Source organism: Ambystoma mexicanum, chromosome 5q (genome assembly GCF_040938575.1).
Source record: "Ambystoma mexicanum isolate Mex_15411 chromosome 5q, UKY_AmexF1_1, whole genome shotgun sequence".
NCBI lineage: Eukaryota > Metazoa > Chordata > Amphibia > Caudata > Ambystomatidae > Ambystoma > Ambystoma mexicanum.
In genome coordinates, this window is record NC_090933.1 from 1,263,960,823 (window position 1) to 1,263,979,672 (window position 18,850).

Consider the following 18,850-nt stretch of genomic DNA (forward strand, 5'->3'; position numbering starts at 1 on the left):
TGACAATCTATCTCAACTGTGTTTATAATAAGACTCTGTGCAATCATTGCCTTGGTGTCAGGGTTTAAAGTTACATAAATGCTTCACAAACCTTTCATAATGAATAAAGTTCCAAACAGAGTGTGTTAAAAAAAAGGTAGAATAGACTTGTTCACACGTTTTAGTGTTAAAAGAGATCAACCCACCTGCCGCAGTGATCAGTGAACAACATGCAGTTCAAATGCAAACGTGGACAACACTGACTCTGCCTTTCATCCTTTTAAACTGTATACATTGAATACCCTTGATTCTGGCGGTGCTAACACCTACCATTCATATACAAGCCACACCTTTCGATGTGTATAAGAACAACTCATCCTGGCTTTTTTCTGAGGTGGATGAAATTGTACCATTTGGAAAGATAACGCGAGGGCCACATAGTAGCTTGCAGAGCACTGGTTTGAGAGAGAGTCAGCCTTTCCTTCTACTAAAAATAAGAAAATAATAGCATTGGGTTGAGAAATGACAGATTTTGTGGACCTGTGAGCCACTATAATATCAGAAAGGGAGTTCCCAGGCCTCTTTATGGGGTAGATGAGTTCATATGTACTATTTAGTTGGGTAATGTGTTCCTCCCACGTGTGTTTCCCTTTTAAGAGGGGCCATGACGGTGTCATGGCCCAAGCTAATAAAAGGAGCTCCTGCAGGCACGTGAGACAGAGCGGCTGCAGACTCCCAAAGAGGAAGGACTGAGTCCGTGTCTCATTATCCATGTAGGCCCCAGGCCTACACGTGGAGGCACAGGCCTGCACGCCCAGACACTGAGGGACCCGTATGCCAGGATGGCAGCCGAGGTCCACTCAGTCAGAGGCCTGGCAGGCTGTGACCCCACGCCAGGGTGCCGAGGCCCATGGCACCCGGGGCCATGCCGGATGTCCAGCGCAGGCCCCCACCCCCACACATAGTGGGACTGCACGGCGCTAGCAGAGATAGCGCCCAGGGGCGCCCGCCGGATGACCATGGCCGGCGACCCCCAACAATAATCACAACCCCCACATTAACTTGCAGGTCGCCTTCTCTGTTACTTGCAGGGGAACACTCACCTGTTCATGGGATACCCTGCAGCTGAGTACAGTTGTTATCTACCAGATCACACTTCAGTACATACAGTACATGTTACGGCCGGTCAAGTGGCACAGCGAGTAGAACGCTCGCTTCGACATCCAGTGTAGAGCTTGCAAATCCAGATTCGAATCCCGGCAGGGCCAAACTCAGCCTTTCATCCTTCCTGGGTAATAATAAGCAGCGCTCAGATAGATACCTGAGGGTTGAAGCTATATGAATGCGACATTATTATTATTATACAGAAAGACTCATCCTTTTATCCTTCAGAAGTGGATAGGGAGCACCTAATTGATTTGGATAAGAATATCGCCATGTTCTACCCCGTAGTTCACAGGTTTCCATCCAGCAAAGGGTGACTCAGCCTCTCATTCTTGTGAAGCTGATAAAAGGAGTAACATTGAGTTGAAGAAAACTCAAACCTATAATTATCCGGCATCTATGAAACAGGGTAGGAATGATTCAGCGTTTGTCAATCTGAAGGAGCTGCCAAAAGAACCATTGCAGTCAGTGAAATATCCCTTATAATTTACCTGGCAGAAAGAGTAATGTTGCGTAGTAATTGAAAGCCACGGGAGGATAGCTCAGGGGCAACGTGCTGGCCTTGGAAACAAGACAAGGAGCACCACAGGTTCGATTCCTGGGTCCACACGTTATAAATAACCTATCATATCACCATTCATTTGTACTACTGGGGTTCAGATGTATGTCACAGGGGGAACTTAAGGGTGCAGGGACACCCACTTTCTCTGTGAAGAGCGTCCTGGAGATCTCTGCCTGACCTCAAAATGGCAGCCAGGAGCTTAAAGCCCTTGGCCTGTGTTATCCCAGGCAATGAGATAATTATTGAGCACAAAGAACAGACACTACATCTGCGAATGCTTATGCGGGCACAAAGCACATGTGGAAATGAAGGGGGGTGAGAAGAAAGAAGCCTCCGGCTTGAGTCTGTACCCTAGGAATGAGGAGGGAGATTAGCCTGCTGGGGCCATACCACAGGCTGTGGCTATGAGTAAGATAATGCTGGCAGGGGCCTGTAGCCAAAAGGAAGTCAGAGCCTAAAAGCTGACAGCAACCCTGGGAAGAGGGAAGACATGTTTGCTGGTAAAAGTAACAGTAATACCCGGGCAAGAGAAGTGGGACAGAATTCCTGCTACAAAGGCATTCTTAAGGAAAGGGGGAGTAAGATGTTTTGGTAGGCGTTTGGGTTACCACAGAGCCCAAAATGAAAACCCATTATCCAAAGAGTGATCATGTCTAGACCAGCAGTAACAACAGAGATGCCAAGGAGCATGCTGTGTGTATCTATGGGACTATAATTGTGTTAAAATAGTGAGCCAGGCACTATTTACTCCAGACTATAAGAGCGCCGAGCAGTGTGCCGAGCGCTATATCCCTAGTATTGAGATAGCACCAAAGAAGCTTGCTAGGCACTACACCCCTGGGACTATAATCGTGTTAAATTAGCGACCCAAGCACTATTGCCTCAAGACTCAGTGCACCAAGGAGTGTTGGGATGGCTGGTAGTGGGGTTTATTTTTATTTATTTATTTATTTACATAGCGCACAAAACCCAAAGGTATCTAGGCGTTTATCCTTAAGAGATTGGTTGCAGTGCTTCTTGTTATAGAAAGGAAGCTGAGGAAGTGATTGCATCGTAGAGAAACTTCCCGAGGTAATTACACAACACATGCAAAGTGCAAGAGGGTTCAAAGTGATCACATTCATGGACCCTAACCCCATGTTGCGGGGCGGCTGACAGAGAGGCAAAAGTCAATTAGGTAGGCACATTTATTCATTTGTTTGCATAGCGCACCAAGCCCGGAGGCATCTAGGCGCTTTTCTTAAGAGAGTTGGTTACAGTAGATGTTTGCAGTGGGGATAGGTTACAAACGTTACAATATTTTCTGGCATGGGTATTCTGTTCCAGACATTGCTTACGTAGGTAGCATGCATTGCTTACATAAGTTACAGAGCGTTTTGGAGGTGGTGGTGGTGGGAGGGTGGGACAGGTGCAGTTAGGTGAGAGCTTTGAGGAGTCTTGGGGGAAGAGCCAGAGAGAGGGGTCCGATCTTAATGCCAGCGGCATGGAGTTCCATTATTTGGCCGCAGTCACAGGGAAGCTGCAGCCTCCAGCTTATTGCCGTCTAAATCTAGGGATGGTAAGGAGGCATAAGTAGGCTGCGCGGGTGCGTCTGTTGGACTGGACGTTGGATATTTGTCTGGCAAGGTAGATCAGGGCGCTGTTGGAGAGGAATGTGTTTCACCCAAATGCATGTGGGGTCCTATATCCGTGGGTGGTGAAGTTAAAGATCGAGGACCAGCACTCTAGACCCTTCAGAGTAGGTTTGTGATACAATTAGTTGTTCCTCCCAGGCACCTTTCATCTGTTTTAGTCAAAGTTCCACCCTCTAGGCCTTTAGACATTTGGACCATCCTGCATCCTCGAAGAGTTTGACGTTGGAGGGAAAGTGCAAGGCACAGATGTGTCTTGGAGAATTGAGAGCAACTTGACCTAAGAATCCTGAACCTCATTATTTTAGCCCCGTCCCTGCACCATTGCAATAGCAAGCTGACCTATTCCCTTGGAGAACATTCTCTGAATCCAGGGCAATATCCCACCCCCATATTTCCAACTACAATACAGGTGTGGAACTGTGTCCCACGAGCCTTTGGTGTTCTGTTGGTCTTGCTTCAGCACAGCACACTGAGCTATCTGGCAAGCGCTACTTCCATGAAAATGATCATACATAGTCCTGGAAGAGCTTGTAGGTAGGCCAGTCACTTCCACTAGTCTGTCAAACAGAGAGATCGTTTTGTGTGCACGAAGAAAATCCCTGCTTGGATCTATGCACCTATTGTTCACGAAGACGCTGGGAAAGGGGGGATTGCGCCAGCTGTGAAGCGCACATTTAATCCCTGCTTGTCCCACACCTTCTGGGCAACCTGCGGCTTTCCTGAAGATTTGGCCTACAACTCCCACCACCCCCTAGCCAGCACAGCCAATGCTAAAGGATCATAGAAGTCGTAGGACAGAATATCTGGAGGGCCGCAGGTTGCTCACCACTCGCGGCTCCGCACCTGATCAAGCATAACTTTATGCTCCATGGGAAGCGCTGCAGGGTAGCACCTTACAGGATTCTGGCACACCGCCACTGCCGAAAGAGGGAAGGAGAAACGTGCCTATAGGCTACTTTCCAATCAGGGCTTATTTATTTATTTGTATTTGTAAAGCGCACTACAGCCGAAGGGCATCGAGGCGCTGTTGCAAGAAGATGTCTTAGTTACAGGAGTATGTTGGCATGCTCGAGGTAGATCCTATACGAGGGACAGTGATGGTGTGCCAGGTCACAATGTGACAGACCTTCCGGGATGCTCTGAAATACGGCTACCGATAAAATGGATGCCATGAAACAGAGAAACAGTGGCCTTCTGGGAGGAGCACGGATTGAAAATGGAGGAACGCAAGGTGCACACGTAAATATACTCAATAGTTCAAATCTTCCAGATTTCAGAAATAACACTTGACTTAAATATCACAACAAGGTCTTTGCACAACACACGCTTCTTTATAGGTGGTTTCAGTGGCTTTTGCATTCAGGGCCACCCGGTCTACGCGCAGTTGTCGGACCCCATGGTCCCCCATCACAGGTCACGCAACGGTACCCTTCCTTGACTGCTTTCCCCCCGGGAAGCAAGAGGTGGATACTGCGGAAAGGTTAAGTGGGAATTGCTGCCGTAGCAAGGCTTTGGGCCGCTCACTTACCCCCAGCACCCAACCTGTCACGTGACATGGGGGTGGGGGGGGGGTGAGTGAGCCGTGAGCAGCTGCTGCCTCTCATGGGCTTACTGGAATACTTCTCATAGTGCACAGATATGTCAAACACGTTACACGGTCAAGCTGAATCTCATAGGGAACAGGGAGTGGGGTGGGGGGTGGGGGTGGTTAGACCACCAGAGCTCCATGCAGCTTGCATGGCAGCATGTCTGTCTGGTAATTTAAGGATGTTGGATGTTAATGCAGCAATGGTGGCACATGAGCTGCACATATCTGTCCCGCATAGAGCCACACTATTAAGGAAACACTGACTATCCCCAACTCAGACCCAAGTAGGAGGCATCTTGTTAAAGGACTTTTTAACACTTTAATGTTCTGATTTACAAGTGGTCTGTACATTATCCATAAGACTGTGATACTTGCATGTGTCATACAAGCAGGTGACTGTCATACAGGCACTTCGGGGGAAGGGGTTGTAAGTCAGAAAGTAATACATATATATATAGTAGTTTGCAGAGAGCTCAAGTTGTCATATCAGGTGTGAAACAATAAACCAATCCTGGCTTTTAGGTTAATATCATAATGCTGTATTGTACTTGTTGCCCTGCATTTGCAATATGTACAGGCATGTAAATTTGCACGCACTACAAGAACACCATGCTCTCGCCCTGAGCTTTGTATTTACTGTAGTTTTACTTGTCTATTTTTTTTTGATGAAGCGACTCAGGAACCAAATCCCTGATGAAATTAGTGGGAAAATGAACCCACCACTGTGTCGAGGTGACCCTGAGGCAGTCATCTGATAACCATAACTGGTGGGAAACTACTGGTACTCACTGTTGCATGTTGAAGTTACTCCATTGACCGAGGCATGTGTTCCAGGGAAGTCTGAATGTTTGACAATGTAAAAGGTGAATCTGGTCTGAAAGGCCAAACACACCCCAGTGTGACGAATCCCAGGGTATCATCACTGCTTCCATAGGGGGAGCCGCGTTCCATGAGGCTGGGGAGGTGAGGTGCTACCCGATTGTTTCGATGGGGGTGGTACTCAGTGGGAGAATCTCATGGGAAGGGAAACCCCCTATGGGACCAATGACTATTGTGGGAGAACACGATATCCCCGCCAATCATCTGACCCTAGACCCCCTTCCTACAGCCTTAACAACAACCCCCCTCCCTAATAGGGCTATGAGTAACTATCATCCTACCGTTCTCCTAGAAAGTACTGGGACGAGGAAGAATAGGAATGACCTAAATGAAGATCCATCTCCCACTACTGTGACGAAGGAGAACTCCGTTGACTCACAAGAGAACTGCAAGATCAGTACTACGACGAGGGAGAAGTGCAGAGGCATGAAGATTATCTACGGGAACCACATTGAAAAGTCTAGTGGTTAACAACTTTCTATTGGTCCAACAGTAGTAGAAATAAAGGAGGGAAATCAGGAAGTGTTGTCAAGCCCTCCATCGAGGAGCCAGAAACAGGGAAGCTGTAATCCTTTGAGAAGGGGCTGCGGGCCGGTTTACCCAACAGACAGACGGGAAACATTTGCCAGGCGGCAAGTGCAGGAGACCTGGAGAGAAGCCTGCGTGTAAGCAAACAGTCCTGGGAACAGGCGAGTTCAGTGACAGCGTGCCAGCACGCAGAGCCATGGAACTGGGGAATCTGTGAGTAGATGTGAAGCTGGTTGCAAGAGCAGTCCACTCTCGCAACCGATGCGAGTGTCAAGATCGCCCCGGAGCAACAGCGAGACAGAGACACTCAGGGAAGGCGAGAGACAGACAGTGGAGCTGATCAAGAAGGAGGTCACTGTCAAGCTGGTCCGTTTGCAGGGACAGCGTGGTGAGCATAAAGGAAGATGCTCCAGGCATCCCCGAATGTCGGCACCCATGTGGGAGCAGTCCTACGCCGTCAAGGAAGAAGATGGGGCAGCGGAGCCACCAGTGCCCAGAGTTGAGAGAAGGAAGTAGGGGAAGCCCCACCGCAGACTACAGGCACACGGGATGGAGAACATCACGGACCATGACATAAGGTACGCTGATGGACGGGAAGGCGTTGGGGGCCCCGTAGAATGGCAGAGACAATTTGAGCAGGCAAGTAAGCCTAAAAAGCCACATGAATAGGTCTGGGAACCTGTTGAAAGTCAAAAGACATTTAGAAAGACTACTCAAAAGAATAATAATATGTGGCAGAACAGTGAGCCAAGTTTAGTGGGATACTGGCGGAAACCAGCAATGCGAGTCTGGGTCCAGCACCCATATAAAGAGAACTGTGAGAGTGGCATACAATAAATGCAGTACATGGCAGATATGACGAATCCCTCAAAGTGAGGTTGCTACCCATTAGTAACCCTGTGGGTGATACTCAGCGGGACAATCGCATTTGAAGGTGCCCCCTCTGTGGGAGAGATGAAGACTAACGAGGGAGAACACGGTATGACAATTACCACTCTACCCCCACAGCCACATCCCCACACACCGATAGGGCCACAGCACCCCATCCTCTTTACCCCCTCTTTCTGCTCCTAGTTACGATATGCAGAGTAGACCTGTTTAGGAGTATGAGGAAAACCATACTGTGAAGAGGAAGAGCAAGGAAAGCTATGGCTCTGTAGATACTGACAGGAGGAAGAAGAAAAGAGGAGTGAAGAGCCCTTTTTGGAACCAAAGCAAACATACTAGCTCTCACATGAGCCGGCCAAAGATAAAAAGAGAGAAAGGATTTCTCTCGTGGTCAGAGCCTCCCTGAAGGAACCACGAGCTGGAGGGAGCTGCCATACAGAGAACAGGAAATGAAGGAGACTGGGACACCAAACAGCCAGCATACATGTCCCAGCAGAGCATGCTGCTGAACACACGCGGACCACAGCTGGGCAGACATCTGGCAGCGAGCGAGAGAAGGCACTGCTGTACCTGTGAGGGACCCAGGGCTGTGGAGTCGCCGCACGACTTCAAGTGCTGAGAGAAGCCCAGAGAAGCTGAGAGCCGGCGAGCGAAGCCTGGAGACGCTGGGAGCTGGCGAGAGAAACCAAGAGAGGCCGGGAGCCAGCGAGAGGGAGAAGTCCGGAGAAGTTGAGAGCTGGAGAGAGAAGCAGCCCGTGGAGCAGGGGTTAGCAGAAACCCCCTGGGGTTCAATGGAACTAGAATGAGTACTGTGTTAATGAATGTGAAAGTGCTATACGAAGCAGGGAACAGAACAAAAACCCTATTGAGAGCCTGAGGGGTGGAGTTGAATGAAGTTGGAGCAAAAGAGAGATCCCTGGAGTACAACCAATTGTAGCTGAGTACAAGAGTGGTCCTCTTCTTCGTACCAGTACTTAGAAGAATTTAAAAGAACTTTATGTGTCAAACAGTGACTGGTAGGTTAGTGAACCGGGCCTAATTGAGAGACATTAGAAACCTGAGAGAGAGGTCTGATACCCGAATGCTGAAAGGATTCAAAACTTGTATATTTGAAACAGTGTCGGGCAGGTTAGTGAAAGTTACCTGATTGAGAGATATTATACACCTGAGAGAGGGGTCTGCGACCCTAATGCAGAAAGGATTACAGAATTGTATCTGCAAAACAGTGCCTGGCAGGATAGTGAACCGGGCCTGAGTGTGAGAAATTATAAGTCTGAGAAAGTCATGTGGAAGAGAAGACCAAGGGGAGTTAGATACGCTTTTGCAAAAGACAAGAGAAGACGAGGGGAGGAGAAAGATACTCTCTGGCAAAATCACAGACGTCATTGGTGTGAAGTCATCATGAGTCAGACACAGACAACAGGTTCAAGTTTTCTCAACAAAGCTTTATTTAACTTAAAAGGCAGGGTGGATGAATGAGTAACTTTGCCTATGCTAAATTGGAATTACCCTACCTAAAGAAGCCTAAGGATAGTCTACGTCACAAAGTCCAAAGTAAAACTTCTGTCTATGTCCAAAACCTATACTTGCCCTCACAACTAATTGCATTCAATGTGTAGGGATATCAGCATCAAAAGAAATGTAAAGTTCAGAGCTTCTTCTAGCTCTTTGGCTTGTAATCAGGACCCCTTCCCCAAGTTCATCAAGTAAAGGGGTTCCCTTCCTCAAGAATTCAAATCTTCCAGCTTTTAAACAAAACAACACACCGGTTTTCTTTACCCAATAGTTCAAATCTTCCAGATTTCAAAAATAACACTTGACTTAAATATCACAACAAGGCCTTTGCACAACACAAGCTTCTTTATATGTGGTTTAGTAGTTTTTGCATTCAGGGTCCCCCGGTCTAGGTGCAGTTGTCGGACCACATGGTCCACACATTACAGGTCACACAACCGGAACCCTTCCTTAACTGCTTTTCCTTTGATACCAGTCCGCTGCTTCTCCTCAGCAATGAGGCTTGCCTCGGTCACATGTGTAACACTCTCCTGACACTGTATCGTGGCTCGTGTAACCACCTTGCGCTTGTTACACCTTCTTAGGTTTCCTTGACTCTGGCCAATGCTCATTCCCTTATAATATGCAGTTCTTTGCACTTTCTTGGTTATGACCAGTGTTGGATTTCTCATAACCTGCATTCACCTCTTTGTGTTCTCTTGGCTTTGGTAGCACCTGTTTCAGTTAATGCAGTTCAAAACGTTCCTTTCAGTAAAGTTCACAATCTTTTTTTTCACTACTTTGAGTATGCCAGAGTGTTTCCAACTTGATCTTAATTCTTTCAGTATTCAAAAGGATTTGCTTTCATTTCATTCAGTATTCAAAGTACTTCTCATCTGCTTTAACTTGCGTTCGGTATCCACAATGCCTTGATTTCATTTCATTTCCAACACCGCCTGCCAGCCCAGTGTTCCCCCTTGCTGGTTTCACTCACCAGTCGGTTTTATGGCTCCTCGCAAAGTCTTCTGTTACCACGGGTACATACGACTGCTTCCCACGGTCCGGCTGGCCTCATTCGCACAGCTTGCCATCGGCCTCCAGTTTCTTGTGCCACCACTTCCCGCTGCACACACTCTGCACTGCTTCCCTGGCCTCCATTGTTCCTCCTGGCACACTGCCATGTCAGAGAGGTCTGCCTGCACACAGCCGACTGTGCTCCCGCAGCTGACAGTGCTCCTGAAGCTGACACCATTTTTTCGGGGCTTCCACCTTTTAAAGCTCACACCACCATTCTCATTACAAAAAGGACTAGACCGCTCACCAGCAAAGCGGTATTCCTGCTTTGCTCTTGTTGTCCTCCTCCTCGTTCCCATTACTTGGTTGAAGCTGATAATTGTCAATTTTCACAAAACGAGGACGTGTGGGTCTAGTTGTCCTATTCCTCACCCCAGTACCATATGCATGCAATTTGGGGAATACTTTAGAGGAATCACAGGTAAAGGGCTGACAAAAGCCTATGAAGATGAGAGACACTATGGGCCTCATTATGAGTTTGGGGGTAGCCATGCCCTTTCATAAGGGCATGGCTACCCCCAAACCCGGGTCCAGGTTCCCTGAATGGGGAAATACCGGGCCATTCCGACCTAGGAGGGCCTGGTATTTCCCCATTCAAGGAACCCGGACCTGGTACATCCCCATTCCCATTTGCGCCCCCATAGAGCTCAATGGGAATGGGGAGCATGCTAACAACGGGCCCGTTAATGACTGGCCCGTTGTCAGCATGCTGGGCCGCTCGCGGGACCCGCTAAGGACGTCTGGTAAAACCAGGCATCCTGAGCGGGTCCCGTGAGCGGACCTCGTATTGAGGTGGTATGGGGTTAATGGTGCCGGCAGCTCTACCGGCGCCGTTAACCCCATACCGCCAGGGTTGTAATGAGGCCCAATGTCTCACCTAAGGACATCCTCCCCCCACTCCGCAAGTCTCCTCCACCCAGGTGGTTCTTCCTGGCATATCCACCCCCAGGGTCAGGATTGAAGAGCGGCAGCCTTTCCCTGGCCACCTGAGAGGAGGACATCTTGGGGAAAGAAGTGAGGATGCCATCAGATTCCTCACATTGGGAAAACTAAAAGAGAGCCTAAGAAAGGATTGGGGAAGGGAGATATATTCCCCTATCTTTTTGGAACTGTAAATAGTTGCCTATGAAGACCTGGGGAAGGGAGAATCCCCAGCAGTAACAAACTGCCTAACTATATAGAAAGGGCTAGTGACGGCCAGTGGAAGAAGGAGATCTCCCCACTAGTCACAAACTGCATAAATCCATCTGGAAGGAAGGAACGACCATTCTAGAATCAGGGTGAAGCTAGTATTATAGTTTTCTTGTGAAGTGTGAGAGGACAGTAAAAGGTTTGGACATAGCACAGTGCGCTATCTTTCTTTTGATGGACATTCTGAGGGTTTCTACTTTATTTCCTTTGAATAAAGGTTTATGACCAGAGAATTGTCACCTCTGTGTCCCGCGTCTACTTCTGCACCCTTACATATGGTGGCAGAATGTAATCCAGCCAAGTTGATAGAAACCGGGGGACCCTTAAATTCACTAGACTTTGGGACCAAGCCTCTATCCGCACTATTGCCACTCACAAGTCTATAGGATTTGATATCTCTAGTAGCCAGGATATAAAGGTAGATCCTGGACAAAGAGAACTTGTCCCTACCGTCCAGATACTTACTGTCCCACCAGGAACATATATCCAGTTAGTTTCGAAATCAGGTTTGGTCTCGAGGTATGAGCTAGATGTAATGGCGGGAGTGGTAGATCCTAAATATAGAGGGGATTTAAAGGTGATAATCCATTATAATGGTCAACACCCGTATCATATAAATGCAGAAGTGAAGATTGCCCAGGGGGTCCGGGAAAGAGACCTCTTCCCCAAACCCCTGAAGGTGGAGGAAGAATACAACACACTGAATGGGGGAAGAAGGGATTTGGAGAGACGGACCAAGTCCTTGAATCCCAAAGCATCTGACTTAGAATATCCTGCGATAGTACCGAATTTAGCATTTGCACAGAGGAACGACCCCATCCTGTCAGAAGCATTCCCAAATGTGATCCGTGAGGAAGAGGGTAGGGAAAAAGAAGGCCCATTCGTTTTCATCAAGCAGGGGATACTGTATAGAGCAGGTAACAACTTGGAGGGAGTCCTCCAGTCCCAAATTGTTGTTCCTAGAAGTAACAATAGAATGGTATTAGAGGTTGCCCACTCTCACCTTACCTGTAGGCATCTGGGAACCAATAAGACACAAAGCCAAGTGGTGAATAGGTTCTGTTGGCAAGGGGTTCTATGCAGATGTGAAAAATGTCATTGCGCCCTGTTCAATCTGTCAGAAAATCACCCATCTTCCTCCACTAGCCCATTTACAGCCCTTGCCTATCATAGACATACCTTTCTCTAGGATAGATATGGATATTATAAGATCATTTGAACCTAGACTGGGGAACAAATACATCCTTGTTATCTTTGAGTATGCCATCCAGTGCCCCAAGGCTTTCCCCATTCACAATTACACATCCCAACAAATATTAAAACACCTTATTCCTTTCCTGTCCCTGGTAGACTTCACCAAGGAGGTTTTGACAGATCAAGTCTCTACTTTTATGAGCAAGATCACAGGAGTAGTACAACAAATTCTGAAAATACGAACTCTGAGAATGTCTGTATATCATCCACAGATGATTGCTTAGTAGAATGCTTTAATAAGATCCTTAAGAGCATCCTAAGAAAACTCTTAGAGGCAGATGGTATAAATTGGGACATGATGATGCCATTGGCACTATTTGCCTTCTGAAAGCCCCACAAATCTCCTTAGGATGCTCCCCATTTGAACTTCTGTACGGAAGAGATCCGCAGAACATACTTGATATGATATGGGGCACATGGGAAGAGAGAGAGCGGAGGATATTGCAGCATCTCAAACAGCTCGAAAGGATCAAAGAATGTATGACGCTAGTGAGGGAGCTTGTCCACTCCCATCTGTCCAAAGCACAGGATCAGCAAAACATCCATTATGATAAAAAGGTAGTGGCCTAGTCGGGGAGAAGGTTCTCTGTATTGCTTCCCACTACGAATAATAAAATCATATCCTGCTGGCATGGACTATACAAAGTGGTAGAACAAACAGGACCATGCAACTACCATATTGCCTAACCTGACCACAGAAATAAGACCCAGATATATCACATACATTTTTTGAAATAGTGAAAAGAGGACTCCGTAGAACAAACCACTGTTGCAATGGCCATTATTCAATCCGCAAAACACGATCATTATGGGCTTACACCATCAGACCTCCCTTCTTTCCATCAAAGAGATCTAGAGGAGCTCATGAGTTGTTTCCCTGCTGTTAATAATGAAGAACCAGGAAGAGTGCAAAAAGTATATCATTACATCTGCACTCCTCCTGGAAAGGTAATTAATTTCAAACCCTACAGGATTCCCGAAATCAGGAAGGAAATGGTCATTCAGGAGGTGGAAAAGATGCTGGGCCTCATTACGAGTCCGGCGGTAACAGCGCCGGCATTACCGGTGGGTTGCCGCCGGACCTGTAAATATTTACCAGTGCCGGTATTACAACCCCTGCGTTCCGGAAAGTCAGATGCCGGTAAATTCTAAGTCCCCATTCCCATGAAGTACCAGGAGACTCCATGGGAATGGGGACCACGGAAGCACCGGCGGTCTGCTTACTGTGGCTTCTGTGTCTGGCATGGCACAGCGGCTCCGGCAGGCAGAAACAACGATGCCGGTAAGCTTACCGATACTGTAGTTTCCGGACTGGCAAACTTGTAATGAAGCTTGCTGTCTTTAGACCTCCTCAAACCCTCTCAAAGTCCCTGGTCATCGCCAATAGTCCTGGTGGCTAAAACAGATCAATCATGGATATTCTGCATTGACTTTAGAAAGCTCAACACAATAGCTCAGCTTGACAACTATCCCATGCCAAGAATAGATGAGTTGATTGATCGACTGGGAAATGCAGCATATCTCTCCACTCACTAAGGGCTATTGGCAGGTGCCGTTAGATCCAGAAGACTGAGAGAAGACAGCTTTTTATATCACTAGATGTCTATTTCACTTCAAAGTCCTCCCTTTTGGACTAGTTCTGTGTGAAACACAGAAAGGGAAAAGATCAAGGTAATATTGGTTTCCTTACCCGTTTTCATTAGAAGATGAGGAAGCCAGCGACATTAGGGGAAGGGTATGTAACAAATCCATCTGTATTGTCACTTCACCTCTGGAAGTGGATGCTCCTAGTTACTTCATGCAGAGTAGACCTGTATACGAGTATGAGGAAAACCATACTGTGATAAGGAAGAGTAATGAAAGCTATGGCTCTGTAGATACTGACATGAGGAAGAAGAACAGATGAGTGAAGAGCCCTTCGAGGAACCAAAGCGAACATACTATCTCTCGAACGAGCTGACCAAAAATAAAAAGAGAGGAAGGACTTCTCTCATTGTCTAATTCTCTCTGGAGGAACCACAAGCTGGAGGGAGCTGCTGTGTGGAGAACAGGGACCGAAGGAGACCATGACGCTGAACAGCCTGCATTTGCATCCCAACAGAGCACACCGCTGACACACGTGACCACAGTGGGAGAAGCAGGTATCCGGTGGTGAGCCGGAGAGCGGGAGAAGCTACCACTGCACCTGTGAGGGACCCATGGCTGTGGAACCACTGCATGACTTCCAGGGGTGAGAGACGCCCAGAGAAGCCGACAACCAGCGAGAGAAGCCCGGAGAAGCTGGGAGCCGGAGAGAGAAACCTGGAGAGGGTGAGAGATGCCCAGAGAAGTTTGGAGCGGAGAGAGAGGCAGCCCATGGAGAAGGGGTAAGGAGCAAGCCCCTGGTGTTGAACGGGACTATATAGAGAACTGTGTTAATGAATGGGAAAGTGCTCTTAGAAGCAAGGCACAGAGAAAAAACCCGATTGAGATCCTAAGGGGTGAAGTAGAACCATGTTGGGGCAAAAGAGAGAGCACCGGGTAAAACCAATTGTTGATTGTTATGGGCTATGTTATCAGCTATGTTCACTCATGCCCTATCTCTCTTTACAAATGGCCACCAAGTACTGAGAAGAGGAAGAGGCAACGAGGAGCAATGCACACTCCCCATGACCAACATCACTCTGGTACTGAGACGAAGAAGAGCGATGCAAGTATAGGCTGTACTGAAAGTCCGCATGTCCCACTAACAGGCTTATACTAGGTCAGGCAATTGAGTGTAAACCCCTGCACCTGCAGCCCATTAATAGTAGTCTAGAGTATATAGGGTGGTGCTCAGAACCATGCAAACAGAAGGGAGAAGGGAGAGAAGCAGGAGAAGGGGAACTGCCGTGTTGGGAGCAGATTAGAAAGTTGAGACGCTGGCAAGAATGCCTCAATATCTGCAAGAAGGACTTTGCAGGACTGGGAACCTTCACATTGGGAGGTAGTGTAACGCTCACCTTGTATCCACAGGGACGCCTCTGGACTGGTCTGGGACACCGCTGGGCTCTCAGCAACTCCGCCGGACTTCGTTCGGCTTGGATCAGTTCTAGGAAATCGGAGGGATGTTTTAGCAACTCTCCTTGTCTCCCGAGGCCCACCTCCCAGTCTTCCCTTGCGTGTTTTCCCCTTGGGACTTTGCTCACCTTGGTTTTCGTAATGCCGCACTCTCTGTCCTGCCGAGCAAGGAGGGGCGTGTCGTTGTTGGCTTGGTCCACCGAGTTACTTCACTGGCGTTAACCTAGAGTCCAGACCGGCTGCGACTCCACCTTTTCAGGTAAGTCTTTAGAGTTTTTAGAATAAAGTCTATGTTGATAATTATTCGAATAACCTTCTTCTTTTGTCTTACAGAGACTAATGGAGAAACCCGAGGACGACTACTGAATTCAAGAAGGTAAGGATGGGCTAGTTGCGGCACTGAGAGCGTCCTTGTAAGTGAGCTGACCTGTGCTTTGTTTCTTCTCAGGTCATGAAGAATTCCTGGAAGCGACAATGGAGTGAAGGACAGAACGCCAAAAGAGATGCTCGGAGTGGCAGAGGCCTTCCAGATGAGATGGTAAGAAGTTTCTAATGCTTGCCTCTTTAGTCCTGAATAAGTGGCGGAGGAGCGATAGAAAAGTCCGCGAAGGCTTCTACTGGAAGAAGAGCTGGATCTGAGCAGGTAAGAATAACGATGTTCTTCAGTTGTTCGCCCGAGCAGTCCAGGATACAGAGCAGGGCTCAGTGAACGTCACGCTGCAAGCAGAACAACGCGAAGCACATGCCCCTGGTCGGGCGTGGTTTAAATACCCAGCAGGTATCCCAGGTGCCTTAGGGGCGGACCCTTAGGGGCAACAAGCTAGCATGTTGGCTGCAGTTCCTTGAATATCCTCGCGGGGGCAGCCATGTTCACCCATTGTCCATTGGGAACCATAGTTGCCAAGTGCGCCTGGTGCCAACGGCGCCAGGATTGCGACCAAGGCACCCGTAGCAGGCTAGTGTGGGTCTTTCTGACCTTGGAACAGTACTGAGGTGGTGGCCATGGTGCCCAAGAGCCATAACCTCGGTTTGAGGTCATGTCATCTAGGCAATAGGCACTGACGTAAAGCAAAGGAACGAGAAAGGCCACCCGCGCGCTGGCCCGGGTGAAGCAGGAGCTGTGGAAGCCGCCGGGATCAAAAGGAATGCGGATTGCAAGCAGAGCAGAGAAGCTGTCATATGGGAGGAGACGTGCCCGGCGTACTGGCGGACAACTCCTCAAGTCAGGAGAAGACAAGTGGAAGCCACTGCAAGGAGCCACATTGCCTGTAAGTGTCATAGGACACTGGGGAAACTAGAGCTCTTTTTTTGTGTGAACTGTATTATACTGAACTTGGGGAAGGGGACCTCCAGGCCTGGTTGAACATTGATCTGAGACTTTACTGTTGAACACTATTTAGGTTAAGAAGAATGCCACACTTGATTTGAGGGCAATCATAGGTTTTGTTTTGGACACAGACAGAACTTTGATTTAGACTTATAGATACATACTTTCCTTAGTTTTGTTTAGGCAGGAGAAATCCATACCTTAGTTAAAGGGCAAGTTAGGCCTTGTACCATTGTGACATTTTAATAAAGCTATTTGCAACTTCAGTTCAGTTGTCTGTGTCATCTCTTGATATGATGTCCGTCTCACATATGGTGTCAGAGTGGGATGCATTTCAACTGATACAAGTTGGGGAACCCTACAATTGTAAAAGCTAAGTGACAGATCATCAAGTTCTACAGTGTCCACAAAGGGTTCCATTGGATTTGATATCTGTATTAGTAGAAATGAAATAATTCTTATAGGAGAAAGGAGATTGATACCTACTGACATGATATTAATTCCACCCCCTAATATCAGACTAGGGTTGGCCTGTCGATTTGTGATTAATGTCTTGGCAGGAGCACTAGACCCACATTTCAGAGGTAATGTTAAACTTGTATTAGAAAATCATGGAACACAGCCCTTCTATGTTTCCCAAGACCATAAGGTTGCTCAAGAGGTGGTTGAGAAGGCAATACTTCCCAGAATGGCAGAGAGGGAAGACACTGAAAGGAGGATCCACAATTCTGGGAAAGAGAAGGAAGATATCAATGACGTTCCCTCCTCTGAGTCCAAAGAAGGTGGTCATGTAGATTTGGCCATAGCCCAGAGGAAAAATCTCTTTTTGACCAAAATAATTTCACAAGTGGTTTCTGAAAAAGATGGATATGAAAGAAGGGAGAAAAAAATTCTGTTCATGTAGAAAACTACCCAAGAAGGCAAAACAAAGTTACAATTGCTGAAACTGGAAAGTCATAAAAAGATGGTCCTGGAAAAAGCTTAGTCCCATCTGACCAAAGATCATACAGACCATGGGAAACTTCAAAAGGATTTTAAGAGAAAGGTTTGTCTGGTTTGGGGTGGAGGCCGATATTAAAAATCTGAACAGGAGAATTAAAAAGATAGAACCATCCTGTAGGGCCTCCATCACACTTTGGGGTACAACCCCCAGTGACCTCAGAAGTGTGTTTTTAGAATTGGAATCTTGATTTTGGTACTGAGTAACCTACCCATTACCTGAATTAGATAGGGCAAGCCTCTTCCGTCTGTGCCCTAACCCTAGATAAGCGGCACACCAGCGCATGCTCGGGTTTTGCACCCCAGGAGGTCAGAGTTAGCATGGTTGGAGGGCAAGATAGGTTGTACACATTGATTACAGTAAAAGGTAAATGAGTAGATTTTGAGGCCTGTGTGTTCTATGTGTAACTGATTGAGGGTATAGCTACAGGTCAGCTACCCATCCCTAGTTCCCCCCCATTGTGTTTGTTACATTTCAAAGCATGCCAGAGTATGGAAGACGGACAGAGGCCAAATGCCAGAAGAAGGGGGAGAGGAGGTGAATAAGAAGACTCGTATCTAGGTGATGGCAAATCATCAGATGAGGACTGGGAGATTGTGGCGAGATGCCCTGCACGAGAAAGCCCAGATCGAGACAGAACAGAAGAGCGGCCTGTCAGGACCCAAATAAAACCAGTAAGACTCATAGACGAGATGGTTAACATGGACTCAATGTTTAGGAAAGGGGGAGATGTAATGTCTGCAGTTGACATCGTTATGGGGGCGGGTCTAGTTTGGGGTGGGGTAACGGGAAGTGATGGAGAGGACGCGGGGGTCCTCATTGTAAAGATTAAAGAGGTTGGAAACAGTTCCTCTCTGTTCGGTGTTTAGTACAGCACAACAGGGTCCCCAGAATTACTATAGAGGAACAGTGGAGCGACAGAACTGGAGCCAGTGAGGAGATGCACAGTATTCGGGGAGACCAAGGAAGGATCCCAAAAACGCAAACTGACAGTGATTGACTTGACAGAGGAGGGCAGCAGAGAGCAAACATTGCAGGAGACCGCATGTCAAGCTGCAAGGAAATGAAGAATGAAGTAGAGAGGGGCTAAGGACCCTTATGAAGACATCATGGGTACATTCCATCCCACAAGGAGGAGATGGGAGGAGTTGGGACGGCCTTAAAAAGAGATTGGCCCAGGGAAGCAGCTCAGCTGGGTCTAATGGAAGCTCAAGGGAATTTCTGGGCAGAGAGGGCCAGGGTAATCAGT